Source organism: Lathamus discolor, chromosome 1 (assembly GCF_037157495.1).
Source record: "Lathamus discolor isolate bLatDis1 chromosome 1, bLatDis1.hap1, whole genome shotgun sequence".
Taxonomy (NCBI): domain Eukaryota; kingdom Metazoa; phylum Chordata; class Aves; order Psittaciformes; family Psittacidae; genus Lathamus; species Lathamus discolor.
In genome coordinates this window covers 51,420,726-51,440,380 of record NC_088884.1, presented here as the reverse complement: position 1 = coordinate 51,440,380, position 19,655 = coordinate 51,420,726, and the positions used below count along the sequence as shown (strand labels likewise).

The window sequence follows — 19,655 nt, the reverse complement described above, 5'->3', positions numbered from 1 at the left end:
AGCTTAGTTAATGTTAATGGACCATTTTCCTGAGAAGTCAGTGTAAGCTTTTACCATTGTACTTAACTCTGTATGTTGGAAGCCTACACACATCTAAATGCAAATGTATATATGTATGTTTCTCATTCAGATCATTTAGCAGTTCTTCCTCAGCAATAGCAACAAAGCATGATGGTGGTCAAAATGGAAGAGCATTATTCTGTAGTCTGGTAGACAGGGAGGTCAGAAAACAAACTGATTATTCATTTCAAATGAGGTTTCTGTATGTCAAATAATAAGTTATCCACAGGGCTGTAAAATTGAAATAATGCAAAAAGGCAGAGACTTAAAAATATGCAGATGTTTCAGACAATTTGTTGAAATACTTACCAAATAATATGAAGTAGATGTTTTAAAATTTACATTTACAGAACAAAACTCCTCCCTCTGTAAGAGTGAGATCTGCTGAGTTAAAAGTCTCTTAGAGTTGTCAGTCTTTTATTTTCCCCTCACCTTTCCTGACAATGTATATATTTTATTGGCTTGTATATCTTTCTTCTTGCGCTAAATACAACAGGCAAACAGAATAAGGGGAAATGTTCTGTCTTGTAGGAAATAAATAGTATGAAGAACAAAATAAGGATGTAGCCAGCAAAATTCATTATTTAAAATTTGTGCCTTTGCTGATTACTAAACTGATTAAGAATTATATGTAAATTTAACCTTCATTTTATCATACTTATTTATATTGTAATGTTCTTGTCTGACTTTAATTCTATAAAAATTATTTCTTTAATAATAAGTAACTTAGCACAAGGCTAACACAAGGCAAGGAATGGTCCCTAAGAAAATCCCCTGCGTTTAAAACTGCTACAGTGATGCTGAAAATTGAGATGAGAGTGCACTCTTTTAGGCAAATTCCAAGATCACAGTTAGCAGTGGTAAATACACTTTTGCATGTAACAAACATTTATGTTTGTGATGGAGCATTTTGCTTTTGTGGTGATGGGTTTGACTCCAATTCTAGTTCTGCCCAGGCTCCCTCATGTCTAAATTAACAGAAATGTAGTCAAATCATTGGTGTTCCTCTGAACTTTTATTGGGTTAATTATGGACAATTTCAGACATTTGTTGATGTTTCAGAAATAAATATTGGCTTCCCGATTTCAAAGAGGCAGAAAAAACTTTAGCTCATTTTTTTACAGAAATGAGTCTTGTCATCACACACTATGTGAGCGGAGGTGAGAGAAGCTATATCTGTGCAACTGTAGACGTACTTACACACTTTGATGTGTTTGTGTGGTGTCTGCCAGTTCTCCCTGATAGCAGGTAACCCAGCCTTCCCATTTCAGCCAAATTGACAGAAATACTCTCAAAAGTCCAACCAACATTACTCTAAATTCTATGAAAATTCTGGGAAAATCAGCTCTTGGAATACTAGTGCTACATCAGGAGGAAGGGTAATTGAGCTCTACAAACCATGGACACAAGTGAGTCCACATGATGATAAATGCCTTAAAAATGTGATTAGAGTCAACTGGAGTTTGCTCTTATCAGGCACCAAAAAATGTAAAACCATTCTGAAGCCAGACTTTATCATCTCTTCCTTTCTGGAGCAAATTGTTGTTTTCCACAGCTTCACAGAGATATAAACTCTTCTCTTCTTGTCCAACACACACAAGATGCTACTAGGAAAGATTGGACTGTCTTGCAGGTCAGTGTTACGCCAGTTACAGATAATAGTATTCAACCTGCTTCTACATGGTTGTATCTTTCTACTTTGGTCCTTCTGGTTCTCTTGATTACCTATCAGAGCCTCATGAAACCACATTTCAGAAGGTATAGATAACTGTGTTCTACTCTCTGAATTAACCTCAAAAGCAGTGCAAACTTTTAAAATATCTTCCCTTATAGCTTACAGGAGTCTTCTTTCCTTGAGAGCATCATTGTAAAATTGAGAGTGCTAGTGATCTTAACAAGAACAACATTTATTAAAACCAAGGTGAAAACTCGACGAAAACAAAAGAAATGTGTACTTTAGACTAATTTATCAGTTACATTTCTGATCAGCTATATTAGATAAGACAGTCTTAGCTGAGTTTTATAGAGGAAAAAAAATATAAACAAGTATCTTGGTGAAGAGCTTGCTTCAGTCTCCAGAGGGTTCTCTCATTGCACAGCCAGACAGTTTTGAACCAGTGGCTTTCTGAACTAGTTTCCCCAATTACGTGCATGCATAAGGCTGTAAACTGTCCTCTAGGACTGTAAACTTTCCTCTAGGACAAGCAGAAACCTATATGTACCCAAACCAGCATTAGTTAAAATGGAGATACGAGACATGCAGGTGGTTGGTTTCGTTTAATGCTTACATTAGTGCATTTTTCATAGAATCATAGAACAGTTTGGTTGGAAGGGACCTTAAAGATCATCTAGTTCCAACCTCCCTGCCAGTGAACAGGGAATGTGCTAGTGGAAGACTTTTTACTGAAGGTAAAGAACAACCTCTTGAAAGTTTAGCAACTATTTCAGAGCCTTCATTTTCAGATGTCTTTGTTCACTTAACCTCATTCCAAGAAACTCCAAACAATTATTTCTTAACCCCAGAAAAAACTGTTTCATAATCTGATTAAATTAAAAAAAAAAAAAATCTATATGAGTGTTTCTGTGAGGATTTGACTGATGTAAAAGTATGGCAAAAAGATGAGTGCTCTGCGTAATTCTGAAAACAGTGAAGCCAGATCATGACTTGTGTCTCCTGTGGGAGGTTACCAAGTTGGGCATTTACCATGGTGCTGAAGGGGTTTCCTTCCTCTTCCCTGTACTTCCCCAATTAGCATGATCTACAAGACCTCCATGCACTCAAGAGCCACATCACTGAAACATGGCAGTAAGCTGTATTTGGAACAGGGCTGCATCTGCCTTTCCAGGTTCCACAGTCCCCACTTCCGTTTCTCTCCCGCATGCAAAAACATTCCTTTGGGACCTAATGCTTTCCTCAGTTGAGCAGAACAGCTGTCAAGGGAGTTTGTGAAGAAACAAAAATGAATCACAGGCTAAAGATTAATTTAATAATCTAGAAACAGATGCCCTTGTGGATGTGTGGTATAGTAGAAGAAACAGCAACTTTTATGGTGCCTGTCTTTCTCCCAGCACGAATCACCTCTGACTTGCCTCACTGCAGCTTTGCCAGCTTCTTTTAAGGTAGGTCTGGCAGCTTAGAGACCTCTACGCAAATAGGAAGTCTGGAACTGTGGCATTTCAGTCCTTTTTAATAAGTTGTTCTGCTCACAAAACAGCTTAATTTCCATGGAGCTCTATCAAAACAAAGTTGGTGCCTTTTTTCCAAGATGCATGTTGTTTCATCACTTTTCTTTAAAGTTCTGTGTAACTGTTGAGTGGGATGAAAGAGGGAACTGAGACGTTATGGGTCCCATGGCAAGGGTGCCGGGAAGTGATGAGCAGTAATTGATAATGGTTCTTTGCTTCAGGAATGGAGAACTTACTCAACTGTTCCAAGATCTTTGCTGAACTAGGAGAATATTTTATATCTGTAAGAGAATATTATCTTGCAGTGGTCTGCAAATTACTGAATTGTCACCCTTCTCAGGTCTGGAGAAAAAGGGAGGTCATTTGCCTGGAAAAAATGTATTTGTACTTACATGAGGAGGGAGTGGAAACTCAGGTGTGAAAGTTCAGGCTTCTGGCATTGTCTGCTAACCTTTTCAATTAAATTGCTTAGAAAGGGTAGGGCAATCTCTGCTGGTAAGGTATCAATCATCCTGTCACTGTAACAGGTATATGCTATTTGAGTGACTTCAAGCAAGACTCACACTGTCTGGAGATGACAGAGTCAGCTGTCTGTGACATAAGAATGGGATTCTTCCAGAGTATAGAAGAGAAAATACCAAAGATGGAAAGGACACAAAAATAATTTAAATCTGTTATTTCTGGGGTTTTTGTATGCAGCATGAACAAGTTCTACACTGAAGAGCTGTAAAGCAAAGAGCACATTCATTAAAGAAGAGAGGAGAGGAGAGGAGAGGAGAGGAGAGGAGAGGAGAGGAGAGGAGAGGAGAGGAGAGGAGAGGAGAGGAGAGGAGAGGAGAGGAGAGGAGAGGAGAGGAGAGGAGAGGAGAGGAGAGGAGAGGAGAGGAGAGGAGAGGAGAGGAGAGGAGAGGAGAGGAGAGGAGGGGAGAGGAGGGGAGAGGATTTGAACTGTGTTCTGCTATATCTAACAGCTTACACTATATACACACTAGTATCCCAAATCAGCAGTTATACCCTCAACTGTAGCTGTGAGCTTATACACCCAACAGAAATGCTGTGTGTTCTCTAACACTGATGCTTATGCACAGGGTTGTTCTGTACTTATTGTGTTGCTATATGAGATTACGGTTCACTACTGGGTCCAACATTAGAGGTTCCAGAGAATTATTGGTCTGTTAGGTAGGATCTGACAAAGCTTAGAAATGGCTACTTTGGGCTGTCATCATTGCCTAAGAAGCTTCAGAAAGACCTTGTATTGCCAAATGCACTGAAGAATTAGAATCCGTACCTGTGTGTGTAACATCTTACATGTCTTAAAATTCTGAAGAAGAAAAATGGGTAACAACCAAACCCCTGGTTATAGTCAGATACACACTTGGTATTTTTTGAGGGAGCCTGTATTTTGAACATCAAAGTTCACTGAGAATGAAGGTTAATTTTCTAGTGGGAATAAGGACTGTAGCTGTGTGTGATAAGTATTCAACAGATAAGGATGAAGCCTCTAACCCCACTTTTTTTCTGTGTGGGTTTTCAGGTGTGACTTTTATTTTGTTATTCCTTAAAATAGTGAGAAAAAAACAGCTGATGTTATACTTGTTATATTGATCAACTCATAGATCTCATTGAGATGAATCTTATGCTTAGCAGATCAGTTGTACAGTTTTCTGAACCTTTCAGCTTGGAAAAAACCCACACACTGTGGTAGGGTGTATGTGATGCTAGTATCTGGAAACTTCAAAGTAGCCTTATTCTCCAATTCATAAGAAATAAACAATCATCCTTTTAAGTACTATGATGATAGCAGATAATAGTACAGCCTCGTTAGGGCCAGAATTCAGCAAGGAAATTCTTGATGAAGATAAAAGGTAATTTTTCGAAGTCACCTCTAATTTTTTTTCACCTATGATGCAGAGATTTCCTTTGGCTAGTTAGGATTATTTTGTTTGCTCTCTTCAAGTCATGTCAGTGTTTTCTGGCTTCTGCAAATCCTTGCTCACTTTGTTGTTTTTATTGATTTTTTTTCATGCCTATGATACTGTATTTTCACCTTATTTTTCACTTTTTAATATACGCTGTTTTCATATTTTGAGCACACATCAATAAATCTGGCTTTCTCTGCCAAAAAAAAATAAGTTTTACAGGTCTGGATTTTATTTAATATTCACGTTTAGATTTCCTTCACATCTGTTTCTTTTTTGCAAGTATTCTGAAGGAATACTGCACTTTGCTTGCCTTTTTTTTTTTTTTTTTATGAAAGCACTCAAATCCTGTTCCTATTTAATTCAAATTCATGTTCAACTATCTGAAAAATAAAATTAATTTTCAGCTCATTCTTGTTTCAAAATAAATAAGGCTAAGGTTTTAGGAGGCAGACAGGAAGTTATGCCCTTTTGACCCAAAGAGCTAAGAGGAAGGTTAGGAGGAAGATGATAAAGAAAAAGCAAAGGAGGGCATGATTTGCATGTACTGGTCATAGATCTTTAAAGTTTTAAATTATCCCAATAGGAGGTAGTTGGGGAGCAATCCCAAGCAGAATGTGGAAGCATGTTCTAGTCCACCACACTGTTCTGACTTTTTCTCCCCGTTCCCTGGAACCACAGTTTGGATATAGCTATTTCAGCACATTTCATAAAAGATGAGGGTTCTGTGATCCTTTCAACGGGTTCTGGTTGGAATTAGTGTTTCTGTGCACTAAATGCTCCTGAACAATTACATCAGTCTAGGAAGTGCACATTAGCATGGAAGTGGAAGCCTCAGATACACAGATACTTGAGATCATCATTTCTTTTCTGGACCTTCTTCTTCACTCTTAATCATTTCCTCATTTTCTTCCTTTTATATATATATTTCTCTATCTTGCAGCTTTTTCTCTTTTTCCTTTGTATTTATTCTTTTTATGCCTCCCAGCCCTCTTGGTAACCTTCCAATGCCTGTTGGAAAGGAAAGGGACAAAGCTTATCTTTTTCCATTCTGCAGATGAAAATCCAGAGGATTCATGCAAAGAGGTACAAAAAGGTAGAAGGAAGGAGGGCTGTTGCTATGGGAGTCTTCTCTGCTTCCACTCTTCTGAAAAGGCTTATCCTTGTAGAGCCCTGCAGGATTATGGGGACTCAGGAGAGGAAAGGGCTCTGAAACTCTTGCCTGAAATAGAAATCAGGTAACTTATCCTCCTTTTATCCCACAGGAACCTGAGGATGAATGGGTGTGCACAGCAAGTGCGACAGCAAGGCAAGAAATTAGAAATAGTCCTGTGGAGGAGGAGGCTAACAGAGAAGAATGGGCAGGGATATTAGGGCTGTGCTTTACACATCTCCCTGGTGTGCGGAAGGACAAGGAAAGGCAGGGAATGGCTCTGACCCCCACTTGCAGTGGCCAGACGGTACAGCTGGACAGTGAGACAAGTTACTCCCACCACTGAGGGGACAAGGACCTGGGGAGGAAGTCTCACTGCCAGCCTGTCCCAGTGCTCCTTCTGGCCTGAGGCAGCTTAGTGCAGAGTCAGAAGTGTCCAGCTAGTAAAGCAAAGCAACAAATTGCATATAGGCCTTTCTCATGAACTCAGTAAGGTTTTCAAAGTCTATGTCATGACATCTTATGCCTTGCCATAGATTTTTCTTAGTGAGTCAAGCACCTGGTGCAAATAATTATCTGCTGCAGTGAGTTAAACTTGTCTTTAATTAAAACTTTCTCCAAACATCTCAGACATTTGAATTTGTTACCCTTATATTTATTAAACCAAGCTTTCATACATCTTTCATACATGGACTGAAGTGTTATTGGAGCTTAGATTTTCAGGCACTTACTCCAGGCAAACATGAGCTTAATAAATGTCTGAAGATTGTGATGAAATTGTGGCAGAGAAGAATTTAGTCCAGTCTCTTAAGAATCCGGAAATATATAGGCAGCTATAATAACCTTACTTCATACTTGCATGGGTAGATGCACACAAGTTTTTCGTGTGATTTCATTCTTGTTGACCATATTTGACAGCTTTTACATATAATTGTCCACTTAATATCTTCCCAGTACATTTGACAATGAATAAAATGTAAAGTTGCTGATAAGGTGAAATGTGTGTTTCCACTTAAATCTTCATTCATCATTGCGTTCTTTTGTTTGATTTCTTTAGAAATGTCCCAATATTTTGCCTACTGTGTTTGCAGTATACCTGTACTTAATGCTCTTTCATTTCCTTTGTCTAGCACAAGATGCTGTTATTCCACAAAGTCCCAGGGAGAGTAAAAGAAAAGGACAAATAATGTTAATTCAGGGAGTCAATCTGCTTAGTGTTTTATCCCAGCATCCTGTCCTCCTGCTGCTTTTTACATGACCTTTTGCACTGCACAGAATTCATTACTATTGTAAAAAACATGGGTTGGTTTCTCACAGAATTTCAAGAAACCTATGCCCTGTTTTGAAGTCGACAGGATTCATAAAATGGCAAAGCCATACCTTCTCCTAAAGCCTCTTCATTCAGTAGCAAGTTAGCTAATTAGACCCTCTAAACATAAACCCTAGGAATAACACTGAGCAGAAGGAAAGGAGAAAATATCATGATTGCTATTTTATGTACCATTTCACTGCAGGACAGCACAGGAACCCTAACCAGGTCAAGACTGCATTGTGTCTGTCAGGTGCTGTACACAATAAATAGCAGTTCCTGCTTCAGGAAACATGAAATTTGTGCATATATTTATAGCTAGGTTTGTGGCCCCATGGTAACTCATTTTGTGCTTACCTCTACAAATGCTAGTGTAGCACCCAGAAATGTTTGTTGCAGGACACAAACACCTGTGGTTTTCCCTGGGCTGAATCCCTGTATAGTTTCACTTCCAAGGAAGAGTAATAGCACCTTCGTGTAAATGGAGTGGAGTAAGACCCTAAACACTGAGTTCTGTAACTGAAAGGCACTTTATATGTATATATGTTTACTGAAAGGCCTTTCAAAGAGGCATAATTATGCAGGCATCTCTGTGTAATTTGCCTGAGTCAATGCTAATATTAGAAAGCACTTATTCTGTGGGTCAGATGTATTGCTGCAGTGTGCAGTCCCTGGCCTGCCTGTCCATAATAAATCACTCTACAGAAGAACTAGACTAACCTGTATCTGTCTCAGCTGCCTTAATTACAGACCACAAACACTGATAGAACGTAAAATGTTTGCTCTGTCTAGACTGAGTGGAGAAATGGAGGCGCACATTGCATTTGGTCTTTGGGGAGTACCTTCTGCTTCTTTTAAGGAGGCCAAGTCTACACACACCACCGGAAATTTCACTGTGTACAAAAGCAACAAATGTTAATAAATGGTTCCTTAAAAATAATTTAGATTAAAAATCATTTAGATTAACATGAAATAACCAGGTTTGAGGGTGTACTTTCAGTCTGGAAGAGCATCTCTGGGAAATGCTGGGTCAACTGTCCACCCACAAATAGGAGCAGGAGGTGGGACACTGCCACCTTCCTTATCCCATCCTAAAGGGGTATGGTCCTCTAACTGAAAGGAGACAAGAAGGTGCAAAGGCTGTCATCGGAGGCACACCATACCATGCCGTCTCCAGCAACCCTCTTGCAATCCCGGCTGCTGCAAGGGCGGGCAGAGCCACCCTGGCCATGCAGGTGACAGGGGCAAATCTGCGACCTGAACCAGCAGCCAGTGATCACGTTGCTGCTGCGAGGTCTCTTCCTGCAGACAGGCAGCTATGAGGAGGGATGTGAGGCCACATCTCCAGGGGACAGGGGCGAGGAGGCGAGGCCCCGCGGGCTGTGGTGTGAGCGGGGCTCCTGTGTGCCTCCCTCCACCAGGAAGCTGGGCACCCTATTTTACGGGAATTGCATTAAATATGGCAGCCAAGGACAAGCACTGGGGTATTTGCAGTCCAAAAGCCCCATGGTGCTCAGAGCTTTGGGTGGCAGGAATGCGTATGCTGGGCTGTGAGTCAGCCTCACTCTCCTCAGCGAGTCTATGGCCACTGTTTGAGGGGGGCAGTCACCATCTTGAACTACAGTGCAGGCCTCTGGGCTGGAACGTGTTTTGTGTCTGTGCTTGTACTGTCTGCCAGTGGCTGGGGTGTCTGTCACAGAGCCTCAGCTCTTTGTGGAAATTGTGCTTTCCATTGAAAGGAAAAAGTCACTTTCTAGATCCCAATGTGACTAAAAGGCTCAGGAGCCAGCAGGTGTATGAAAACAACTCAAATTACGGTTGCTTCGGCAGGGGGAAGTGGGTTTCCCTCAGACATCTCCAGCCCAAAGAAGGCTAATGCACAATTCCTCCAAGGTGGGGTGGGCCATGCTGTGGCTGCATAGCATGGGGCAAAGGGGCCTTCACCTTGTCTTCATCAGGGACTGTAGTGCTAAGACAAGGGGTAATGGGTTCAAACATAAATGGGGGAAGTTCAGGTTAGATGTGAGGGAAGAAGCTCTTTACTGTAAGGGTGGTGAGGCACCGGAACAGGTCACCCAAAGAAGTGGTGAATGCTCCATCCCTGGTGGTGCTCAAGGCCAGGTTGGACGAAGCCTTGAGTGAGATGGTTTAGTGTGAGGTGTCCCTGCCCATGGCAGGGGGGCTGGAACTGGATGATCTTAACGTCCTTTCCAACCCTAACTATTCTATGATTCTGTGATTCCCTGAGCTGAAATGCAGCTGCCACCCCTCTGCACTGCAGCAGCGGGGCAGTGGACAGGGATGCAGGTGGTAAAAAGGTGCAGAGGCTGCTCATGGTTTTGCCTGGCATCCATCTTGGACACACACTGTGGGCATGCAGACACTCCTCTGGCCAACTGTCCCTTTCCCTGTGATTTCCACCTGGAGATCCCCGGGCGCTTTCTAAGAGTCTTCAAAGCAGTTGTTTCAGGGTAGTACCAGCACCTGTGGGAAAGCACCTCAGTGGGAGAGCTCCACCCAAATCAGCACCCCTGACCCAGCCTCCTCGCAGCCCCAGTGCCCCCGCCTGTGCTGGCCACCCGCACCAGCCACGGTGCCGCCAGCCGCCATGGGGCCCCTCACGCCGCAGCTGAGCTGGAAGCCAAAGGCAGGAATTCCTGACTTGTCTGACGAGTCCAAACAACTGAGATTAAGAATGAAAAAAAAAAAAGGGGGAAATAAATAAAAAAGCAGTTAACTCTTTTCAACTGAGTTAATAATTGGTGCGTTTTCCAGTCTTGACTCTTGTCTGTCTGGGAGCAGGAAGCAATGCTCCTGAAAAATCTTTGAGACACTGTTTTCACACGTTGCCTTGGCCCATGAGGGTCACGGAAAGCCTACCACCTGGGACGGCCAGGGCTGCTCAGCTTGTAAAAACACAAGCACCAGCACCGCCGTGTCCGTCCTCCGAGGCCAGGATTGACAGGCATCAATCTGGAGAAGGCTTTAAAGGGTTACCGGGCTGCAAGAGGGAAGGGTGGGGAGCGGAAGGCGCGGGGGAACCGAGGTTCTCTTACAATCGTCAGATCAAGTCACAGGGTGGAGGAGGATTTTCCAGATCCTTTGACCTTAGGGCTGGGGAGTGAAAGGAAGAGGAAGCACATTTGCACAGATCCTCTGTCCGAGCTTCCTCAGGGAGGGGCTCAGGCCTCCTGGCCTTTTGCTGCATGCAGGGCCATGCACACACATACACACAGCTAAATAAACACGGGAATGAAGTTCAAAGTAGACCCACAGCAGAAAACCTAATCTACAGGAACCTGCTATTAACACTTGTGTTCACCAGCCCCTCGTATCTTAAACATTAAGTGTTTAACCAGCCATAAAAGAAAATATTTGCTGGGTACCAGGAATACCTTGTAGTCATATAGCACTTTCTAAGATTTTTTTCAATCACTTTGTGAGCCATTAAGCCTGATTATGCCTTTGGGCAGGCACTTCAGAAGACGCAGAGAAGTAGGGAAACTGAGGCATAAGCTGTAAACTAGTTGGTGGGGTCATTTGGGACCCCTGTGGTAGAGCTGGGCAGGGAGCAAAGACCCTGTAGATGCCCATCACTTACTTTGCTCCTGACCCAAACAAAGCCCATTGGAAGTACCAGGAGTTTTTATTGACCTTAAATAGGTTTTGGCTTAAACTCTTCTGCTACAAAGACATTATCATTTGTATTTTATAGGACATCTATCCTGTAGAATAGGTGTCTGAATCCTCAGTATTTTGAGACAGTAAGACATATTAGAAATAAGCATGAGAGAATCTCTCTCATTTCCCCATTTTACTTTTTCCTCATGAAGTGATTGTCAAAAGTAGCAATTGAAAGGTTCATTAAGAACACAATCAAACCAAATAGCTCCTGGTTTTCTCTTTGTCCTCTTGGGGTTTTGGTTTTTAGTTGTTTTTTCTTTTCTCCTCCTTATTTTGTTTTCAAGCTACAGGAAACATTCATATGGGCCATTTTAGATTAGACACAGCATTCAGTGACCCTCCCTACAGTAGATTTTAAAGAATGATTAGGACATTATAACTGTGAAGAGGCACTCAGACCTGCAAAATTGCTCAGTAGTTTATGTTTCCTAATCCTGAATAATTCACCTCCTGCAGAACGTTAGAATAATAACCTGGCATGCAAGGAATTCATGTCCTTACAGTAGCAGAACAACTGGCCTGCCAAAGCGTCAAATTCAACAAGCTTTTTTTCTCTTCCACATTATAATTGTGTGTGTGAGTGTCTGCAGCAGTGTAGCCTCTTGGCAGGTGACCCAGCTGAAGGTAACTGGAACTTTTCCTGAGTCACTAAGTTAATTAGGTGAGGGTAGCAGTCATGTTAGCACCCATTGGCTCTGTGACTGGATCTTCATCTCAAATGAGAAAGCAGTTCGGTCCCCCTAACTGTTGGTATGACCTCTTCTCAGCAGCTGCACATTGTCGGTTTGTCTGACTTTTTGTAACACATCTAGATCTTTCTGCTGTGTTTTCTATTCACCTGTACTCCTACATCTCTTCTTTTTATTGATCCTATGATGCTGATACACAGAAATTATGCAACTCTTCAAGTGACTGCATATTTTCGTTTTTGACACAAGGCGGTGTTTACTCAGCATTCTGTTCATCACAGCACAGAAGAAACAGCCCCTTTAAACAGCAATTTACAAACCTTTCAATCTGACATTTTCATATCAGAGAACCCTTGGTTCTAATAATCAGCCAACACATCTAAACATTGGTATGCTCCATCTGTTTAGTATTTCTTTTCTTTCAGTCATCAGCTTTAGTTTAGTCTACGTATTTCTTCCTCTTACTTCTGAGTACTTTCCTCCCATGAAAGAGGTAATGATATTTATTGGCTGTTACCTTCTGGAGGTCTAAATTTTATTCCAACAAGATAACAAATATAGCAATAGGCCACTTCTGATTAGATTTTATCTCTGTCCATTAGAAAAAACAAAATAAAATCACAATTTGCACAGATAAAAGAACCTAGACAGAATGAGAACATTAAATACCCTTTCATTCAGAAAAGTTTACAGTTGCCTGTGAAATGGCTTTGCCATCAAGAGGTCTGCCAGTAGCAAAACACAGGCTCCAGCACATCTTGCCCACCACTGGATTTCTATCAGCCAGATCATGGTGCAGAGTCAGGTGCACTTGTCATGCTGGTGAATGACCTCTTCCAGGTCACCTCCACCCAGCTGCATCCTGCAGAATGTAACAGCCTGCAAGCTGGACTTCTGGACACAGTGTCAGAGCATCTTTAGTATCAGCAACTCATCTAGTAGCTGCAATTTGCTGGTGGTGTACCTGTACTTGTACAATGGGAAAAAGCTCCCTTCAGTACAATAATTTTGCTTGCTTGTTCTTTGCTTGCTGACTGGGGTAGTTTAGCCACATCACACTGATGCTTGTCTCAGCACCAGTCACCAACAAAAGTAAAGTCCAATTCCAGGTCTTAAGATAGGAAGGTGCTCCCTGAGACAGGTCACTCCTTTCTGTCCATCACAGCACCTTACTTTAACATTTGCACCCTCTTGGAGTAGCAATGTTATTACCAATAAGAGAAAATCAACAGATCTAGATTAAACCATGCCCCTTACTCACAGAAGAGATGGGAACAGCTGCAGGCTTTGTGAGTGGAAACCAACAGCAAATCTCATTTCTGCAAGTCAACATTTCTTTAGTAGCATTTTAGGCATATACTAGGGAGTCTGAAGTAGTAATATCTCATTGCATGTTCTGAAGCTTAGTCCTGTTGCCGAGGAGAGGAAGAGAACAGACAGTCTTTCTTTCTGAGACTGCTATTTCTCCTGCCTTATCGGAGGGAGGCACCTGGACCTGATGTCACAAGCTCTTTCATCAGCAACCTTAATGATGATGCTGGTAACTCCTTCCTCTCCCCTCTCTGGAGTCACCTGGAATGGGTCACAGCTGGGTGGGATTCCCACAGGAGGACTTTGTGATGTGAATGACCCACTGTGAAAACTGAAAACCAGCACAAAGGAGCTTGGTGTTTCCTCCTCAAGGTCAGGAAGAAAAGCTTCCAATTTCTCAGTTGCATGTGTTTGCTCTGCCTTGTATGGACAGAGTAGTCATATTTGTCTTGTCTTGAGGCTCCCAAGAGAGGCCAAGACTAAGCTACAACAGAATTTTACATTTCAGCAAGGATATACTGTGGTCTTTCAAGGAAAAATAAAAACAGTGCTGCTGTTCACAGCTTGAGCCACTGCTGGAGCAACACAGCAATGTCTTTTTCATAAGCCAGACTGTCTGTACTTGCTAACTGGACCAGTGCTCTCCTATGAAATCAGACAGCTTTTGTTCTCTGTGAAGCTTGCACAACTCTCCCATCTTTCCACCTGCAACAAGCACTTCAACAGCTTTGGCCGTGCTTCCTCTGTGTGGGGTCCTCCACTCTGTGCCATTTTATGAGACTTTTAATGCTATGCAGGCAGAAATTTGAGTCAAAATCCCAGATCGCATTTTAGAAATACTTTGTAACTCCAGGGCCTGCTGCCTACTGCCAGTTGAGCGTTCTGAGTTACAAAAAGCAGTGGACGTTGTTTAGAGGGCTTATATTTCTTAGCAATTTGTAAACTATTATGGTGTTGAGTTAATTTTTGCAGTTTTCTTTTTTCCACCTGATTTCCATATGACCATTCTTACAAGGCTTAAGAGGCAATCTGCTAATAGTAAGGTCAAAATCTACAAATATGGTCAAATCTTCTATTAGTCCCAGCTCTGAAATAATGGTGTACAATGAACTACAGCTATCAAACATCTGGAAATCTGAGATAAGCAAGAAAAAGCCTTAAAAATTGTTTGGGTGTCATTTCTGAAGCAGAAAAGGGAAGTGTTTGGTGAAACACATCTGTATGAATCCTCATTTCTTCTAACTTTACTATTCTTCTAACAGGAAAATGGTGTGAGCCTGACTTCACTAAAATTTTCATTTTTGAAATTCCAGTCCTGGAGTAGAGCACCTAGTTAACTGTTAACTAACTAGGAGGATTAGGTTGAAGGCATTCAAACCTGCTCCTGGGGAAGCAGCAGCACGTGGCATCCATGGCTGTGGGTAGTCTAGAGGTGCGCCAGCAGGAGTGCAGAGCTGGGACGCAGGCCATCACCACTGCTGGGGCACACCATAGAGTGGGCTTGCACCTAGACAAGAGAAGGCAACAATGCCCCCACATTGGAAGCATGCTGCCAGGCTGCCTTCCTCCTTCCCTATCTGCTGGGAAAGTGGATGTGATTAAGCCAATCGCCCTGCCCATTAAAACAACTGGAACAGCAATTGCAGAGTGAAGGTGAGTCTGAGAGGGGTCAGTGGCAATGCTTGGATGTGATGGATTTGTTTAGCTTGTCACAGAAATGGACAATAATGTTAAAATTTCAAATGTACTGGTCTCTGCAAATGTTATGGTTTTTAGCTTGTGATTTCCTTTAAAAAATATTTCTCTCTTTCATCCTTTTATTGTTTTGTTGGGCTTTCTTTCAAACAGATAAGGACACTTGAATACTGACACTGGAGAATGAATTATTCTATGGCAGGAGCTGATAATGGGTAAATTGATTTATTTTTCTTTCAGAGAGTAGGGAGCAGAGGGTAGGGAGACAGGGGAGGAAGTGCTAAATGTTCAATTAACCAAATGAACTAACAGGCTAACCTTTGGGGAATGCTTTATATGATATATTACCATGCAATTAAATGGTAGTATGGTATTATAGTATTATCAAATTCTACTTAATTTCCTACAAGCTCTCATGGTGAAAATGCAGGTGAAAGTTGATTCTATTGATCTCTCTTGCTCTGACCTACTGAACAGTTCTCAAGTGGACAAGTGACTGTTTTCCTCAGGTTAGTTACATGAGTGTTATCTGGACTTACACACTGTAAGGTAATGATTTGTTCATGTAAATTGCTTCACTGAGGCAACTTCATGTTTGCCTGCCTCCCTCCTGGGTCATACTTGAGATATGTTAGTGAAATGTAGAATGAGGATAGCTTGCAATGTTTTTGGTTTATATGCTAAATTTTTGTTGGTTTCTTACAGTATTGCCAAAATCCACGAGGATGACTAATACTATCTTCCTGAGTGCATAAGTGAGTCACTTTTTAAAGTGGTTAAAAAAACACTTTAAAAGATTGAAGTGCTATGTTTGTGTGTGTGAAATTAGTACTGCAGGTTTAAACAGCATTGTTTTACCTTCTTGTATCAGTCTTCAACCACTAACACTCTCTCCATCTAAGGACCACATCTTATAGTCACATTCAAAAGTAACTACTCACTTAAAGCATAAACAATCAATAGGATTGTGTGAATGAAAGAGGTTAAACTAACATAAGAATGCATTGCAAAGTAAGAATGTAGCTAAATATATTCTTAAATACTCAAGGCTTCAACAAAAATCTCAATTGTTGGTCAGTTACTACTGACATTATTTCATATTCCTCACATTATGGGAACTTGGGTTTCATGCTAGTCTCAAATTTTGTCATTCTCAAAGTCTGTCATTCTCCTTCAGTTCTCTCCGCATCTGTAGCATACATGGTACACCGCCACTGTCAGTCTTGAGAGGAATGTAACCTGGAGAAAGGAAAGAGCCCAGAGGATCAGGACTGAGCTGAGCAGAAGAGCTATGGCAAAGATTACCCAGGATATGCTGAGACCATGTTAGCTCCTACTTATTGATGTTAATTTGTCATTTTCATGAGTGTCATGACCAAATAAATTTACAAAAACATAATCCAGATTGCCAGGGCAGAGGAACACTGATCACAGGGCCCCTTTAACATCCTGTGTATTATTGGCCCAGAGCCACTGCCAGATGCAACATTTTTCTGCTAGAGAGATGAAATTGCTGCTCCTGAATGCACACAAATATTTTAAACAACTGACACAATATAAAGCAATGGATATAAGGACATAAGAAATAAAACAGCTTTTTGGTGATAAATCTTGTTGAGAGAGCAACAGCCTAGTAAATCCCATCTAACTTTTAACAGAGCCTTAGTCCTAACACTGACCTCTTACAATACATTTGTGTATAGATTTGATAGCAGTCACAACAGTTTTCAGTCTTGGTTTTTCTCTCACCCATCTGTTACTAACACAGCACATAATTGACATGACTGTTCCACTTCACCAGAGACCTGCCAAATAAAAATTCTCTTTTATTTACATGAGTAATAACTACTAATAATTTGTATTTACAGCACATTACACCTTCTCTTGAAAACTGAAAGCACTTCATAAATATGAGGAATGGAGCTTTTTGATACTTCTGAGAGGCAGTGCATCATTTTCTCTATTTGAAACTACAGAAGCTATCGCAGATGAAGTGTCACATTCAGTGTTATGGTTGAAAGAGAAAGGCAGAGCCTCGAGGAGACTGTGAGCCCCTTGAGTGCTTTTGCCACAGAACCACCCAGCAGTAAATGAGAAAACTGCATGCACCATAAAAAGGGCAGTCGCACTGAAGGTAGTCAGTAGCAGTACCTATGAAATACTAAGCAATTTTAGAGTCAAAGAATGTTTATGAAACCTGTTTATTTGAAGTATTTCCCATGGGGCTTTTTGCATCAGATTCAAACTGCTAAATAGAGGGGGAGAGTGCTAAACAGAGGGGAAGGGTCAAAGCTACACTGACTAGCAAATGTGAGAAATAACACAGCTATGGTTCAACCTGAGGGATGCTGATAACTGGAGACTTCAGTCCTCAGCATGCCTCAACATACTCCTGCTGACTTGATGCTCCCCGCAGTGGAGAAGATCTTGCACAAAGGCACTTTATGGCACTGAAGTGTTCAGTAGACTCCCTTTTCTGCATTGCAAGCATGGAAGGAGCTGGGCTGATGAGAAGCTGGCTCTGTACCGTCTCAGAGCCTTGTGACGGGAACTACAGCAACATGTTGCCTAGTAATGATCTTTCTAGGGACTCAAAATGCTTTATAAATTTTTAATGCTCCAAATTCATTTTCTGATATAGGTCTGTGATTTCAGTCTGTGAAATACTAGCTGGTGCATGTTCTAGTTATTAAGGTCCTACTACAATTTTTTTGTTTAATTTTCAGTATGATCTCAGTTTTTTAACAAGAGCTATGGCAACAGTTTTATCAGTCTCAGCTCACTATCCTGGGTCGGGCACAAAATGAGGTGATTTGGGTCTCATGCAAATCAGTTTTAGAGTGGGTTTAGCTCCCTGAGCTCCCTGTGGAGCTTCTCCCTCTTTATACCAGGGTAAGTGGAGGATAAGGGTGAGGCTGTTGGCATTTGCAACTTCTTTTCCCAAGGATCCATGCAGCAGAGTCTGCCTCTGCAATATGGGTAGTGAATATATCCATTCTGCTTCATTTCAAGGCATTCATTTCCTGTGACATAATTTTTAAGGAGTCTCTGGCAGTTCAGTGGATTTATTTTTTTTTTTTCTTAGCTTTCCAATGTCTCTTACAGCCCTATTATCACTTTTAATTACTGATGTTAATTTTTAAGGACAAAAAGCTTGGCAGACTCAGTGAGCTGCTTAAGTCTCTCATTAATCACTCCTTGTTAGCATGGCCATTGTGTAAGCTGCAAGACAAATGAAGGCAGCAGAGGTGGGGACTGTGCACCTACTCACTTGTGTCCCTCTGTGTCATGTTTGTACCTCTGCTTCCCTGCTTTTTTATCTTTTCAAGTCCTTCTCCAGTTGTGTTATGAACACATTGGTACTGTAAGGTATGCAGGACCAAGAGGGCATTTGCCTCTGCTGGTGGCATATAAGGACCCCAGGCGCTCACCATGGCTAGCTGTGGTGCCCCTTGCTACCTGTGATCCTCACACTGCCATGGTCATCAGCACAGCTCAGAGCCAACCTTGCTGCCCCTCCTTCATGGTGAAGGACCTGGTGTGTCTCCTCTCCCATCTCCAAGTGAGGCTGGTGCTGCTGGGGATGCCCACCCCAGCCAGCCAGTGCTGGCTAAGTCCAGGCTATGGACATCCCTGCTATCTCGTGTACCCAGTGGATGCGGGGTCAAGTGAACGAAGTTAGACGGCGCGCCAGAGCATAGAGCACACAGCAAGGGGAGATAGGCAAAAAAGGTCTTGTTTTCACACCACCCAGCAGCAGCAAACTGTGAGGCAGGTGGGAACATTGGGAGAGCATGTGTTCAGTGCCAGAGAACAGCAGGTTTGCTCCTGCCTCCTACACAAATCATATATGGTGACACTTGTCCGCTGCCACCAATGGACAGCCTCTGATCATCATGGGTACAACCTCCTTTTGTTCTTCAAGGAGGAGCAGGATGAGTAACTGATACAGGTAATGAAATGCTAATGGAGACAGCTGGTGTGTGGTGTATTGTGCTATCTGAAGGGCATGGATAGGGGTCCCCCTGTCTGTCTTTCCTCTTCCTTTAGACTTTTTCCTTTCTCCTCTAAAGAAAACTTTACAGAGGGAAATTTCTGTGCTTCAGGCAATTGCTTACTTCTATCAGTGCTTTGTGAAGAGCTCATGATTCCTGGTTATTTATCTGATGTGTGTAAATAAGAATGTGTCACTTGAGTTGTGTTCAAATGGAGAGAACAAAACAACTAATGGTACAATGTGTTAGGCAGCTTCTCCTGTTGAAGACATAATGAGGCAGTTTATGACTAGATTGTTGTTTTCTGTTGTAAAATCTCTTACTGCCACCATCAGGACATCAAAATACAAAATATTTTTTGATACAGTGCGCAGCATCAAGGCTGCATCCAATAAAAACATGACTAGAATATGAATCTTCTGGAGGTACACAACAATATGTCCTGAATTAGAAATTCTAATAGTGTGTCTCTCCAGAGAGACATACATAAGGAAAAGTGTTGGGGCAGGGGCGTGTCTGTAATTTGCACAATAGTCACATAACAAGTAAAAATCTTAAGTAAAATAACTTGCATTGCATGTATTTGTGAATGTGAATCAAAGGGGCATCTAATAATAACACTGTAAAGATAATAAGGATATTTTTACGTGTACT

The 19,655-nt window shown here is 41.7% G+C and overlaps 1 long non-coding RNA gene across 1 annotated transcript; it reads left to right on the top strand.

Annotated features, from left to right (window-relative positions):
• The first annotated feature begins 15,154 nt into the window (after positions 1-15,154).
• On the top strand, positions 15,155-16,769 carry LOC136007135 (uncharacterized). Its single transcript, XR_010609493.1, has 3 exons — positions 15,155-15,221; positions 15,712-15,761; positions 16,184-16,769. It is a non-coding gene; the product is annotated as an uncharacterized LOC136007135 (long non-coding RNA).
• Positions 16,770-19,655: the final 2,886 nt, after the last annotated feature.